This window comes from Salarias fasciatus, chromosome 9, assembly GCF_902148845.1.
Source record: "Salarias fasciatus chromosome 9, fSalaFa1.1, whole genome shotgun sequence".
Taxonomy (NCBI): domain Eukaryota; kingdom Metazoa; phylum Chordata; class Actinopteri; order Blenniiformes; family Blenniidae; genus Salarias; species Salarias fasciatus.
The window spans coordinates 21,204,828-21,219,600 of record NC_043753.1 but is presented as its reverse complement, the minus strand read 5'-3'; the positions used below and the strand labels follow the sequence as shown (position 1 = coordinate 21,219,600).

The window sequence follows — 14,773 nt, the reverse complement described above, 5'->3', positions numbered from 1 at the left end:
GTAAATTCCTGTAAGGTGCTTTCTCAACGACAGTGAATTTATGAGGTGGGCGTGGCCAGATGCGTTCAAGTTCATCACGGAAAATAGGCAGTCAAAAACAGGCTGTTCTGAAGAAGGCTCCTCAGAGCCACTTTTTAGACGCTCAAACTCCGAAAATAGGACGAATTTGGGGCAAACAAACTTATATACTATGTTTTTAGGTGTCTGTGACCTATATGACGTGACTGAAAAATAGCATAATAGGTCCACTTTAATTCTGCTCTGCTGGTGAAAATTCTTCATTGATTTTAAACTGTAATCAAGTGGTAATGATTCCCATAATTAATCTAAGCATCTGGAAAATGGACAACTGATGAGAAATGTCAGGCTTTGTCTATCATTTCAGTTACTTGATGATGTCTGACAGATTATGATCATTAAATCGACACTTGTTAAAAAACAAAATCAAAAAATAGAAAAAGAATGACTTGTTCAATTTATAAAGAGCACCAATTATTTCAGGAACAGCTGATTAACCAAGTCAAAATAACCAGATTAAGACTGGGGCATTGTGGTCTCGCAGCTTGTTTAAATGTAATGGGAAAACACCCAGATGGGAAATGTCAATGTGGGAAATTAGAGACTGTTTCACATGTGTTTTTATCTTGTGGTCAGTACTCTGCAGAAAGAGAGGCTTTGTATAAAGACCTTTCAAAGCTTAAAATTACTGTATGTTCAATTAAGTCGATCTTTGCCTGTAGAATAAATTTGCGAGACATAGAAAAGATTATTGCAAGATTCCTTCTTTCCATCAACCTTCACCCAAGAATATAAAGTACTGCGAGTAATTCTTTGAACAGTAGAGGGCAGCATTACACTGGATATGTGTACAGCCTGCCGGAAAGAAAAAGAAGAAGAAGAAGAAGAAGAAGAAGAAGAAGAAGAAGAAGAAGAAGAAGAAGAAGAAGAAGAAGAAGAAGAAGAAGAAGAAGAAGAAGAAGAAGAAGAAGAAGAAGAAGAAGAAGAAGAAGAAGAAGAAGAAGAAGAGAAGAAGAAGAAGAAGAAGAAGAAGAAGAAGAAGAAGAAGAAGAAGAAGAAGAAGAAGAAGTAGTAGTTATGGCGGCTGTGTTGCTTTGTCTCTGAGAGGAAATATTTAATCTCCTGCAGCAATACTGAATTCAGTTCAGGCCTTGAGAGAGTTTATCAAGCAGCGACTAACTGCTGCTGCTGGAGAAATATTCACCGTGTTTCAACAAACTATCGTCCAGTTCGAGGAGGAGATTTATCGACAGAGAAAACTTCCGGAAATCAACTGGAAATCTCAAATCAACTTCGACAGAACAGGTATTGAAACGTGACAATGAACACATGAATGTGACTGCTGGAGGATCGTTACATTTATTTTAAAGCTGGCAGACAGAAACGAGGCTGCAGCTGCAGTTCTTGTTCACAGTGAAGTAACAGAAACCTTCAGTATTAAACAGCTTCTGTATCAGAAACAGAGGAAACGATGTTTGAGCTGTTTGCAAGCTGAGGAAGTGATTTATTTACACTCAATCTGAGCTAACACGCATTTGTGTACAGATTGTTTAGATTTTATGGTTCACGTTTATAAAACAGACATTTCATTAAATCGTTTGGACTAATGATGCGTTCAAGTGTTGCTCAGAAAAAAGTCTGAACCATGTCACATTGGAAACTTCCCACAAAGGTTTCAGAGCTCAGAGAAAGTAATGTTGCATCCAGACAGTTTTCCCATTTTTCCTTTCAACCCCACAGGTACTTTCAGTTTTACTGAAATGAGCAGTTTTTTTGTTTTTGTTTTTGAATGTTTCTGATTTCAGTGTGTCCTGTCCTGTTTCATCCACCCATCACTATAAAACCTTCACTTCCATCACATCAGTGACTTTTGTCTTGTTTCCCTCCAGAGAGTCCACAGCAACACAATGGTAACCAGCAGACGAGCTCCAACCACTCTGTGAGAGACTTGACCACCCAGAGACTAACTGCTGCTGCTGAGGAAATATTCACCCTGTTTCAACCAACTGTGGTTCAGTACGAGGAGGAGATTGGTCGTCAACGCAGAATGCTGGAAATCAACTGGAATCCTCAAATCAAGTTACACAGAGCAGGTTTGGAAACGTGTGAATTAACACATGAATGTGGCTGCTGGAGCTTCTCCATCATGGCGCTGTGAGCAGACGTGCTTGATGGAACTATGACTACTTTTCCCCTCACTGGTCTGCCCAGTGAAGTTGTGGAGGTTGATGTTGTTTGAAGAGGCATTTCCTGGCAACATTTAAAAGCAGGATGTCTCATTATCCCTCCACCTCAGGTAGTGTAGTAAACAATTAACAGAATGTTGCAGGTGAGTGAATACAAAAAGTGAATCCAAATAAGTAATCAGTCATTAGCTAAAGATGATAAGTAACTAAAGATTTGACTGTACCGTGTTTTTGAATTTTGAATGTAAGTTTTCAGATTGACTGCTGGAGTAACAGTTTTTTGGAACTGTAGAGATAATGTTGCTAATCTTTTATCTTCTGCATTTGTTTCCTTGCAGAGCTCCAACAGGACCATGACTGCAGAGAGGAGCAGCTCTTTAAACAGGAAACAAACTACTGTCTGGAACAGGATGAACCAGAACCTCCACAGATAAAAGAAGAACCAGAACCTCTACAGATAAAAGAAGAAGAACCAGAACCTCCACAGATCAAAGAAGAAGAAGAACCAGAACCTCTACAGATAAAAGAAGAAGAACAAGAACCTCCACTGATTAAAGAAGAACCAGAACCTCTGCACATCAAAGAAGAAGAAGAACAACCAGATTCTCCACAGATCAAAGAAGAAGAAGAAGAACCAGAACTTTCACAGATCAAACAAGAAGAACTAAAACCTCTGCACATAAAAGAAGAACCAGAACCTCCACAGATCAAAGAAGAACCCGGACTTGGTCAGTTTAAGGAGGAGCAGGAGGAACCAGAAAGTTTCAGTCAACTGAATCATTTGAAGGTCCACATGGTAACTCACACAGGTGAGAAGGCTCATTCATGTGAAACATGTGGCAAAACTTTCAGTCAACACAGTAATTTGAAGGTTCACATGAGAATTCACTCTGGTGAGAAGCCTCATTCTTGTGAAACATGTGGCAAAAGTTTTACTGTACTCAGTACTTTGTTGGCTCACAAGAGAACTCACACAGGTGAGAAGCCATATTCTTGTGAAACATGTGGCAAAAGTTTCTGTCAACTCAGTAATTTGAAGGTTCACATGAGAATTCACACGGGTGAGAAGCCATATTCTTGTGAAACATGTGGCAAAAGTTTCAGGAAGCAGAATGTTTTGAAGGTTCACATGAGAATTCATTCAGGTGAGAAGCCTCACTCTTGTGAAAGATGTGGCAGAAATTTCACTCAACTAAGTCATTTGTTGGTCCATAAGAGAGCTCACTCATGTGAGAACCCTCATTCTTGTAAATTATGTGGGAGAAGATTTATTTATTCTAATTCATTGCTGCACCACCTGAATGCTCACAAATAGATGAAATCGTGAAAGACTGTGAGAGATGTGAGTTAAAATTTATTGTTAATACAAGAAGCACTCTTTTCTATGGGAAAATAAAGATGTTAAAAGTGTTACGAAGTCAAAGTACAGATGATTGATGATAGAAAATGTGATTTGAAAGGAAAATGTGTTTTTGTTTCAATCAACATTTGATAAGTCTGTTTGAGCAAATTGTCAGTAATATATATGTATTTGTGTAAGACGAATGTTTGAAGAAAATGTGGCTTCATGTTATCCGAATGTGGATATTGCATGTGATTTAATGCAGAGCAGACAAAATAACAGGAAAAAAATCATTAATGCAGTTACAGAGTTGAGATGAAGATGTAAATAAACATAATCTGGATGAATGGAAAATGAGCAACAGTTGTCCTGTGTTGCTGATTTTGGTGTAATTGACGAAGCCGGACCGAAGTGAAGTCACGTGATCTACCCAGCAATCAATACCGGCATTTTGAACAAGGGGAAAACAATGCCTTTGCAACATTACCATCTACCTACGATTCTGTGATATTTAATAGACTACTGACCTTATTGTGTGATGAAGGAGGGCACATCTTGTACATTAGGACGAGTGGTGAGTTTCATCGTGATGACTTGGCCATTAACATGTTACGGCCGGAAATATTCACAGTTCTTAAGCCGTGCACACTGAGGTCAAACACGGAAAAGGAGCGATTTTGGCGAAAAATGAACTTTTTGGGAGCTGGAAATCGATCCTGTCAGGTCTGGGGTGGAGGTAAATTAGGAGGAGCTCTTTGGAAGAATAAATAGTGGAATTAAAAGAGAACAGAAAAATGCTGTCTGAAGGACGATCGCTGAACCGTGTCGCCTGGACGAACGGACACCGGCTGAGATCTGAAGAGATTATAGGTCTGGTAATTTACCCCTGATACCCCTGCTAGCCTCCAGCTGGTCGCCGCACTGGTTTCACTTTGTTTACTGCTATAAAGAGCTAGCTAGCTCTAGCTGCTAGCATCTCAGGCGGCGCGGAGTGATATGAAGGGAGAGAAAATAGTGCCAAGCGTTTACGAGGTCTGACTTTTTCGCCGACAACGGTTTGTAATGCAAATATATCACTCTTTCGAACACTTATGGTTTGAGAAGAAAAACGCTTTATTTTGGTGACCCCAGCAAAGTTGCTGGACTTCTTTCGTCTGGACCAAAACGGACAGGATCTCTGCTCACTGGACGCTGTCAGGAGTAAGTCTGTGTGAATGCACAAGACTGCTGACGGGGATGCCATACAGATTCATGTCAAAAGTCCCGAACTATCCCTTTAAGGCCTATAGAGTATTTGCAGCTGAAGTCACACACCGGCATTGCAATACACGCCGGGTAGTCGCTGCCATGTTGAAGTGAAAACAGCCCCGGAGCGCCACAGTGTTTCTGGTGTGTTCGACAGAGAAGTGCATCAAAGTAGTGGAAATAATTGTTCTCAACTGTGTGGCAGTTGGGTGCACCAACTACAGAGGAAAAAAGGCAGGATTGTTGTTCCACAGGTTTCCGGCCAATGTAGAACGGAGAGAGAAGTGGATAGCTGCACTTCGACATGCTGGTGGGGAACGCACAACGAAGGAGTGGCGACCCGCAAGAACTAGTCGTATATGCAATGGCCGTTTTGTGGGTGTAGCACACAAGTGCCACCGCGGGTCGGCTAGACACAGGTGACTCCACAGCCAGTGAGTTCAACGTCCTTTATTGCACGTCAGTGGGCCCAATCCCCACACCTCAGTCCGGCGGGCTTCTCTAGCCGCCGCCACTCCGTGCAGTTCCCGTCCTGGTCGTCCCAGTCTCCAGCCTTTCTATGCTTGCGTGCGCTGTTGCAGGACCTCCTTCTTTCACCTGCGTAATATTTCTAAAATCAGGAACATGCTGACTCAAAGGGATGCTGAGAAATTAATCCATGCATTTGTTACCTCCAGAGTAGACTACTGTAATTCCTTGCTGTCAGGGGGCCCCAATAACTGCCTAAAAAGTCTCCAACTCGTTCAAAATGCTGCAGCAAGAGTTCTCACAAGAACCAGTAGGAGAGATCATATCACCCCAATATTAGCTTCCCTTCACTGGCTTCCTGTTAAATCTAGAATAGAATTCAAAATCCTCCTCTTAACCTATAAAGCCCTGAACAACCAGGCCCCATCATATCTTAAACAGCTATTAGTCCCATACTGTCCCAGGAGAACACTTCATTCTCAGAGTGCTGGTCTGCTGGAGGTTCCTAGGTTCTCTAAAAGTAGAACAGGAGGTAGAGCCTTTAGCTATCAGGCTCTTGTTATGTGGAACCAGCTCCCAGTGTCTGTAAGGGAGGCTGACACAGTCTCTGCTTTAAGACCAGGCTTAAGACTTTTCTATTCAATACAGCTTACAGTTAGGGGTCGCGCCTGCTCTCTCTCTCTCTCTCTCTCTCTCTCTCTCTCTCTCTCTCTCTCTCTCTCTCTCTCTCTCTCTCTCTCTCTCTCTCTCTCAACTATTATGTAACTGTTCTGTAAGGTGATGTTGGGAAAATGAGTTGCGGATTTATTGTATAAATCTGTGAACCTGTGTCCACTTCAATGGAAATAAAATGATTTCTCCTCCTCTCTCTCTCTTTCCACTGTGGGAGACCAAAAAGTCAGAACACCAAAACCCTGGATGAAGAGGCTGTCTCTGAGGTGGACTAGAGCCGTGATTGAGGGATCGCAGACAGAACATCAATCACGGCTGATCCATTGAGACAGCCTGGATTCAATGGGTGCAATTCTAATTGGGCTTCAAACAAAACAGCTGCTCCACTGATTAATCGAGGAACCTGGACCCAGTGGGTATAAGCATTACCATGTGGAACCAGCTCCCAGTTCTGCTCCTTCTCTCGTTTCAATGCAATTTCATTGTACTACTGTAATTTCATTGTATTGCTACATGTCATTGATGATTGTTCCTCTTGTAGCCTATGTACCCTGTGTTTATATATGAAATGTATGTAGATACAAGAAACCGTCTGTCCTATCTCCTTCTCTTTCTGTCCCCTCACCCCAACCGGAATCGGTGGTGGAAAGTAGCGAAGTACAAGTGCTCCGTTACTGTACTTAAAGGTGCTGTAGGCAGGATTTTGCTAGTCAATGCTAATTTTTCTGTGTTTTCTTTGGATTAAATGTTAGAGTATCCATTGATAATCCTTTAGGAGTGTAGCATAATTGCACTACCGCGAGGGCGCAGCGTTTCCATCTGTCTCTGTTCTGAGCTGAAAAGGAATCTCGACAGCTCCAGGTATCTTTGACCAATCAGAAGAGCCCATGAGGCTCTAACCATGATTGGTCGAGGGGCGTTCGTCACACGTTCTTGTGGGAGGGGCTTAACTTGCGTGAGGGCGTGATGTCAGAGAAACCAGGACCGGATTGGCTGTGCTGGGTTTCAAATCGCCATCTTAGATGGGTCAAATCGCCATCTTGTGTGATTATGGTGAATGACAGGTTAGAGGTGGAGAATGTACCTGGAGCTTCATGTTTGACATCTTGTTTGAACCGGGTAGTTTAGCTACGAGCGCGCAGCGCGAGCGGCTGTCTGGTCATGTGACCAGATGGGAGCGTACCTGTTCCCCGGGAATCTAGGCTGTTGCGCATTTTATGGATGATATGGAAACATGTTACAACATGAGAACTGTTGTGAAAAATACCAACTTCAATGTAATGCTAAGTACTTTGACAGAGTTATTAATGCCATACTCTGAGGTCAACGGTGAGAAAAGGCATTCGGTACTCTGTGGTCTCACCTGGATTGGGACAGCTCTGCATTGGAGAATTAAAGTTTTGCAACTTTAAATGCAACAACAAAGTTGTTAGAAATATTTTGTTCAAAGAATATTATCCCAACCCAATTAGAATGTATTTTTTCAGGGAGTTTGAAGTGAAAAAGATTAGGAAAAAATTCCATTTAATTTCCACTTCCTCCCAAAGTAAAAGAAACTAACTCCAAAAAATTAAATAAAATTACCCAACAAACGAATTTTTCAGTTGAAAATTAATTTTGATCTCAATACTTTTTTGTGAAAAAGACATTGAAAGTCTACATCTTTTCTTTCAGTGTGATTTAGTGAAGTCTTTTTTGGAGTGACATGCAGAGTTGGCTCCAGTCCAAAGACATTAATGCCATAAAACACAATGTGTCAAGTCACTATTTCTCGAATGAACTTAGTAAGACCTGTTTTAAGTATGTGCATTGCATTGTAAGCTTAGTGCATCGTATTCTAGGATTAAAGCGTTTAAACACGTAATAAAGAATAGCAGTAAATAATATAAATATATTGTTGCTGCTCTTTGTCTATATACTGTATTTCTATTATTTACTGCTATTCTTTATTTCTTTTCCTATCCCGTCTTTCTATTTGCTCAAAGGAGTTGTCTTTTATTTTGTCATACAAATATGATTTGTATGATGACAATAAAAGCATTCCATTCCATTCCAAGAGACGGTGTTCGTTCAGACAATCAGAGGTTTGGTTTGAAGCAATTATGAGTTACAATTTAATCTCCAAAGCATGTTTTTGGACTGTGGGAGTTCATAGGGAGAAAACATGCACATAAAGGTTTAATCCAATTCAAATATTTTAAATAGCAAGTACCTCACTTGGTCATAGGAATCCTTGCAGGACTCTACTGCTCCAAAAGCCACAGCCATTAAAACCTCAGTTATTATTATTATTATTATTATTATTATTATTATTATTATTATTATTATTATTATTATTATTATTATTAGCGGCGGAGTGAAGCCCGGAAGTGTCCGAGTTTGCGTGGCGCTCCTGAACGCCTCGCCGCGGCCCCGCCCCCTCCGCGGACATGCTTGTTGTAGTCTCTCGTCTCTCCACTTGACTCTGTTTATTTTATCAAACACGCGCTTTTTGCTCAAACTGAGGTGTCTGCGTAGACCTGCACAAACACCGGAGCGTTCCCAGCCCACTCTCAACATCGGGACCATCTCAAAGGTGCGTATTTTTGTGCGTTTCATCTCTTTTATTGGCTCTCCTCTACCCTGTTTAATTAGTCATTAGCATCCATCTTGGTAGGAGCTAATTAAAAAAGCCTGCCAAGGAGAAGGATGAGACCTTTGTCGCCTGTTTTAAAAAAAAAAAATATGCTGTTGTCTCATGAGGTCTACAACTTAAGTGATGATAAATACACTATTTTAACATGTTTAAATAAACAGTTCTGCTGTCATTGTTTATGCATGCAGAGGAAAACAGGGCTGCATTAACGCATGCTGTGTTTCCTTCATGTTTTCACTGTAGATAATGGGAGCAAAGTCAGTTTAGACTCATATCAGTGTGTTTGGCCAAGCTGCACGTGTTAAAGAGTCAGTCATCCTGTCAGTGGAAACATTGAGGCAACAATAACAGATCAAATGCAGTCACCTGACACTGCATCCAGGTACAAAGCTCCCTTGAACGCACCATCTTTCTCTTAGTTTTATTTATTAATAAGACTCACAATTTATGATTAGCTCTTGATGACTTAATGCAGTAGAATATGAACGTGTACCATTCACCTCGTCACGGTTTTCAGATGCAAAGTTTAAGTTTCTGTTAAAACTCTGTGTCTGCAGGTTTATAAAATAGTGCAGAAATGTGTTCTCAACTACAGCTGCTGTTATGTTGATTGACATTCAAGGTAAAATACAGGCCTTTAACTTTGCATTCTGAATAGCAGCCATTTGATTCACTTTACCTGTAAAAGATAAATTAAGTCAAATAAACAATAAAGTCCATGAAAATTACATTAACAAGTTACATATTGGAAACAAACTGCATATCAAGCCAAGATTTACTTATTCAAACAAACAAACTTATTGGCTAAAAGTTAAAGGAGGTTTGACTCATTCAAATAGTAATGTATTCATTAGAGACAGTGGCACATACAGTTCACACAAAATGTGAAATGTGTGTGTTTAGTGCACAATTGCAAATTTCAGGATGAGTGAATGACCTGGATTCCTCTAGTTTGGTGGATTAAGACCTTGATAACGCAGCACAAAGAACATTTCTTGAATCATAGATCATGATATCTGTTTGTTTTTATCCATTAGCCGATTTTATACAGGTTGTTCACCCAGCAAAGTCTGAATAATTGTTGTGTTATGTGAGATTATCTTCTTTTTTCTTAAAACAGTGTTTATTTCAGTTTGATTTGGTGCAGTTAAACTACAGCTGTGGGATTCATATGGAAAGAAAATGCACAAGCAGTTACAAAGCAATGCGATACACATCTTACAATTACAAGATGTGTATCTTGTAATTATAACGCTGAGATCTTGTGATTATGAAATCTTTCATGAGATCTCCTAATTATGAGATGCTTCGTCAAAATCACAACATACAAAAAAAAACAAATTATACAAAATCGTCTCCGGCGTGTTTGTCTTTTTAGTGTCTGTCGAATAAACACTTTAGTTGTGTGAAAAACTGAATTATGACTCATGGAGCTTTGGCGCTTAAACACAGCTTGTGTAGGAGCTCGTTGAATACAAAGACGCCTCATCAGGAGCTCAAAATTCAAACAAAGCCTCAGATGCTTTAATGTGATGCATTGGCTGACGCGCTTAATGACAGCTTTGCATCGAGTTTACATGCAGTTAGCAGCCAACTGGTGTAAATACAAAAGAACTTTCTTGAGGTGTGTGCTTCTGGACGTGGAAATACATGTTTAACTGTCTCTGAAAGGTGTGATTACTGTTAGATTTGGATGTTTTTTAATGAAAGTGTTTTCCACCTCTAAGCCTCCGTTCGTCCTTGTCCAGGTTCTTGGAGATGTCGTCTGTGTGGCAGCAGGACTCGTCGGGTTACTCCCCCTGCGTGGAGATCGACTCCAGCTCTGTGAGGAGCAAAGGGCGTCTGGGGTCGCCGTCCTGGCTCAAGCAGGAGCAGGACGACCTTCGCATCATCAAGTGGGAGAGTTTTCAAACGGGAGCGTCTGTGGATGTGGTTCAGGACAACACGCCCAGCAGCGCCATGTCGGGTAGGGACTTCAGACTCCGTCTTGAATGGATGTAACACATTGTGAAATGTCACAGACTGCCAAAAAGCTCAAACTTTGTTTTATTTGTAAGAAAAACAGCCGCTCCCAGTTCGACACTTGTTTTCATTCACTCTTGAGCATAATTATATTGATTCATGTATTTTGGAATTTTTACTCTTTTTGTAACCTTGATCTTCTTCATTGTCACTGCTGACAGGATTGTTTGATTTGTACTTTTCCCGTTTATGGTTGCAGGAAAATTAAAAACTTGACAGAACCCCTACAACCTTCAGGCCATATTCCAGTCTTTACCGTGGAATTCAGAATTTCCACAGTCCAGCCATTCTCACTACCATCATGAACACACCGTAATATTTAACAACTAACAGATTTTTAAAAGCTGCTCTGACTTCTGTTATTTTTCTTTTGCCACGAAATTGACATCAAACTTTATCCGACACCTGCAAACAATAAAAAGCTTCAGCTTTGTTTTGAATTGTAAAACATCTTCCAGTGTTCAGCTTTTAAAAATGTTCTTGCCCTTCCATGACATATGGCATAGTCACAGCCAGGGATCATGTGTTTTCATATACTGTTTTTAAATTCACCCTCTTTAACCATTTGGTCTTTCTGAATGTGATGAAGCCAGTTATGTAACCATAACAACCACTTTATGTATGTTTTATGTATTGCATGTGTTTTGTATCACATAGTGCAGTTATTTCATTTCTAAATCAATTTTTTTTCTGTGACTTCTATCGTGTTTAACAATATTAGTGGTTAAACACCTGAAAAAAACACTGGCTAGAAACTACCAGAAATATCCATTTTTATCATGCATTAGGTCATTAAAATGTGTTTGTTGTTGTCCAGCTGCCTCACACGTAGACGGCCTGCCGCCGAGGGTCCTGCTCACCATCACCAAGCTGCAGTGCATGCTGGAGAGCAAACAGGAGCGCATCGCGGCGCTGGAGAGGCAGGTGGAGGACCTGATGCAGGACCGCAAGTTCCTGAGGAGCCAGATCGAAAACCTCACCACCCACCGCTCCATGCCTGCCTTTGCTTCACCCAGCCCAGCGGCAGAAGGTGTGTTTCACATGAAGTTTAAATGCTGGGGATGGACTTATTCGGTACTTTTTGTTGTGTTCTTTCCCTCTGCGTAGCTCCTAAACCCAGCAGGGTGCAGCAGTCGGAAAGCAAGTCTCGAAAGAGAGAAAGGGCCTCTTCCAGTTCCTCCTGCAGCAGCGACAGCGGCTCCGAAGCGTCCGACTCCTCCGTCATGTCGGCGGCCTCAAGCGAGCACAGGCGCAAGAACACCACAAGGACAAGAGGAGGTCGAAGAGAGGGCGGGACTACAGCAGGAAGCGAGGTAACAAGGACAAGTGTACTTTCTAAATCATCTTTTTTAATATGTGAGAGTGACTGAGACTCTTCTGCCCTTCTTCCCCTCAGCTACGGGCGTTCAGTACGTCATTCACCGCTACAAGCAAGTCCTGTCCGCCTTCATCAAGAAGAAGAGCATGAGCGAGGCCTTCCGCCACCTGGGCATCGACCGCAACACCATCGCCAACACGGCGTCCATGCGCCGAGCTGCACCTGGCCGGCAGAGACATGGTGCCGCTGGTGGGCCTGTTCCGCCAAGGCGAGGAGACGCTGGTGAGCTATGCCCAGCGCTGCACGCTGGCCATCGACGGCGACGCCGAGCTGTCCAGGAGGATAGACCAGATGAAGGCCAACGGGGAGCTGCTGCCCATCTCGGGGAAAAGGCCCAGGGTGGTGCATTCTCACCTGCAGCCGCTAGGGGGCGCTGCGGAGAGCATCTTGATAGGGTGACACTGGAGCAGGAGGCCCTGTACCAATGGATTTATCATGTTTTTAACCTAACTGGAACTGATGACTGTTATTGTTTTCATTTTTGTTCACATTAACGACCAGAAGTGACTCATGGACACATCAAGAATGTATTTTTTGTTCTTGACAGTCATTAGAATTTGTCTGCTGGTTTTTAAGGATGAACATAACTCCCCCTGTGACTGTGTCACCCCCCCAAAAAAAAAACAAAAAAAAAAACATGGATCTGAGGCTCATTGTTGTCTTGAGTTTCTCATAACTTGTTTGCCGTCTGTTGCACTTGGAGATCCATCCAGCCTTCTGCCTCCCTGAAGTGGAAAATGTAAAAAGATGGATGCGTTTTTTTTGTAGTTATATAAGCAGCCACAAGATGGCAGCACTCGCTTGTCAGTTTGGGTTTACAAGTGACTCCTCTTGTCATTCACTTCAAAATGGTGGAAAGTCAATTTCCATTTTCCCCACACCTCAGTTTACTTCAGATGTTTTTTTCAACATCTTGTTCTTGTTCTCTTGCTGTTGAACCCCTTTAAACATGACAACATGCTGAGAAATACCAATGAAAAGAGTTTGTTCTTACAGTTTTGACTGAATTGTTTTATTTGTATCTAAGGATTATTGTTTACATCAAATTGATGACTCCGTTCATGACACAGGTAACTTTCACATTTCTTCCTGTTTACTCGTGGCTTTAGTCGTTAGTCTTGCTTCATCGTGAGATTGTCCCTGGTTTGAATCTCCGTGAGCTGGACGTTTGCATGTTCTTCCTGTGCATTGGTGAATTCTGTCTGGGTGCTTTCTTCCCCCAAAAAAATGTTTAAAAACGTATATTTGTGGGTGATTGATGACTTTAAGCTGCCAATAGGTGTGACTGCCTGTGTGTGACTGTTGTTTTTTCTGTCCCTGAGATGATCTGGTGACCCGTCTTCAGGTGTAACCTGCCTTCCTCCAGATTTCCTCCAGTGCTGCGCTAACCCTGAGTCAGATAGAATCTACAGAAAATGGAAAAAAATGACATTTAAAGAAGTCAGTGAGCGATTAAAGGTTATAGCAACACTGTTTCCTCAACAAATGTTCAGTGATTCAGCTGTGTTTCAGGAGGATGTATTTCTCTGTTCTTTGCAGTGGGCAGCAGCGGTCGCGCAGACAGCTCGCCGTGACACCCCTGGCCGACGGTGAGTGTCAGTGCAGAGTGTCACCGTCGCCTCGCCCGCTGTTTTCTTTTCACACAGAGTGACAAATTACTCGTGCGAAGCCATTAGAGGGGCTGCGCCCGCACTGTTTATCTTAGCATGGGACTCTGTCACTGCCATTCCTATTCTCACACACACACACACACACACACACACACACACACACCGGGTATCTGCTTATCTCTCTCGCTCACATCCCAACCCCCCCGTTATGAACTCATTCAGTCATTTCTCATCACGTATCATTGCTTCAATCTCTCCTCGTTCCCTGTTTTTGCTGCGTCTCTCATATTCTCACCCAAAAACCTGGTCAAGAGGTAGAAACATTTAATGCGGAGGCGACTGGAAGCCACCTTCACTTGATCTCAGCCTGCCTGCAGCCGGAGGGGACAGGTGCATGCTGGTCCGAGGTGGGGAAGGGGTGGCTGGGTTGCGTCTCTCTGCCAGCGCTCATCTCATCCCTCCTCCTGAGGCATGCAGATGTCACTTCAGCTCTTCTTATCACCAGAACAACATTCAAAAGCATTTCTTCTTTTCTTTTTTTTTTTTTTTCTTCCTCCTGCAGAATCACGACATGAAAAAGCGGCACTCAGAGTTCGGGAACAAGATGTGATTCAGGTATTTTATTTCTGCGCGTCACCGCCGTTGGTCAGCACGTCTGAGAAAAGCAGCTGCTCACAGAGTGGCACCGGGGAATTAGTGCTAATGCTCGGGGGTGACGGGGCTCAGGGCTGGAGATGAGATAGGATGTAGGCCTAATCGAGCCTGAAGCGTCGTCCCCCTCCGGCTCCTCCTCCTCCCGTGCGGGGGGCCAGCTGGGACTCCATTTTGTGCCTCTCCCGGCTGCAGGTGCCGCGTCACTGCAGAACCTGGGCTCTGAGATCCCGCCTCCTCCTGCTTCTCCACAGCCACCTTGTAATGCTTCTGACCTTGACCAAAAAACAGAAAGAAAAATAGCATCTGGACAGAGCGGCGCTTGTAATACCACCAATCATCGTCTTAATGGTGCAAACAAAATGTGTTTGAACTGGCGAGTTCAGCGGGCCGAGGGGAGGGGGGGGTGTTACGTTTTTGTTGTTCCACTGGCAAGCCGTACCAGACCTGCTGCGTAATAAAGGCCCTGGACGTTACATAAAAGATTAGGAGGCTTGTAAATGAGCAAAAGGGCTCAGAACCGGGAGACAATGGCGCCTTTGAAAA

At 42.6% G+C, this 14,773-nt stretch overlaps 1 pseudogene; it reads left to right on the top strand.

Annotated features, from left to right (window-relative positions):
• The first annotated feature begins 8,414 nt into the window (after positions 1-8,414).
• LOC115394161 (coiled-coil domain-containing protein 106-like) lies at positions 8,415-12,377 on the top strand (annotated as a pseudogene).
• Positions 12,378-14,773: the final 2,396 nt, after the last annotated feature.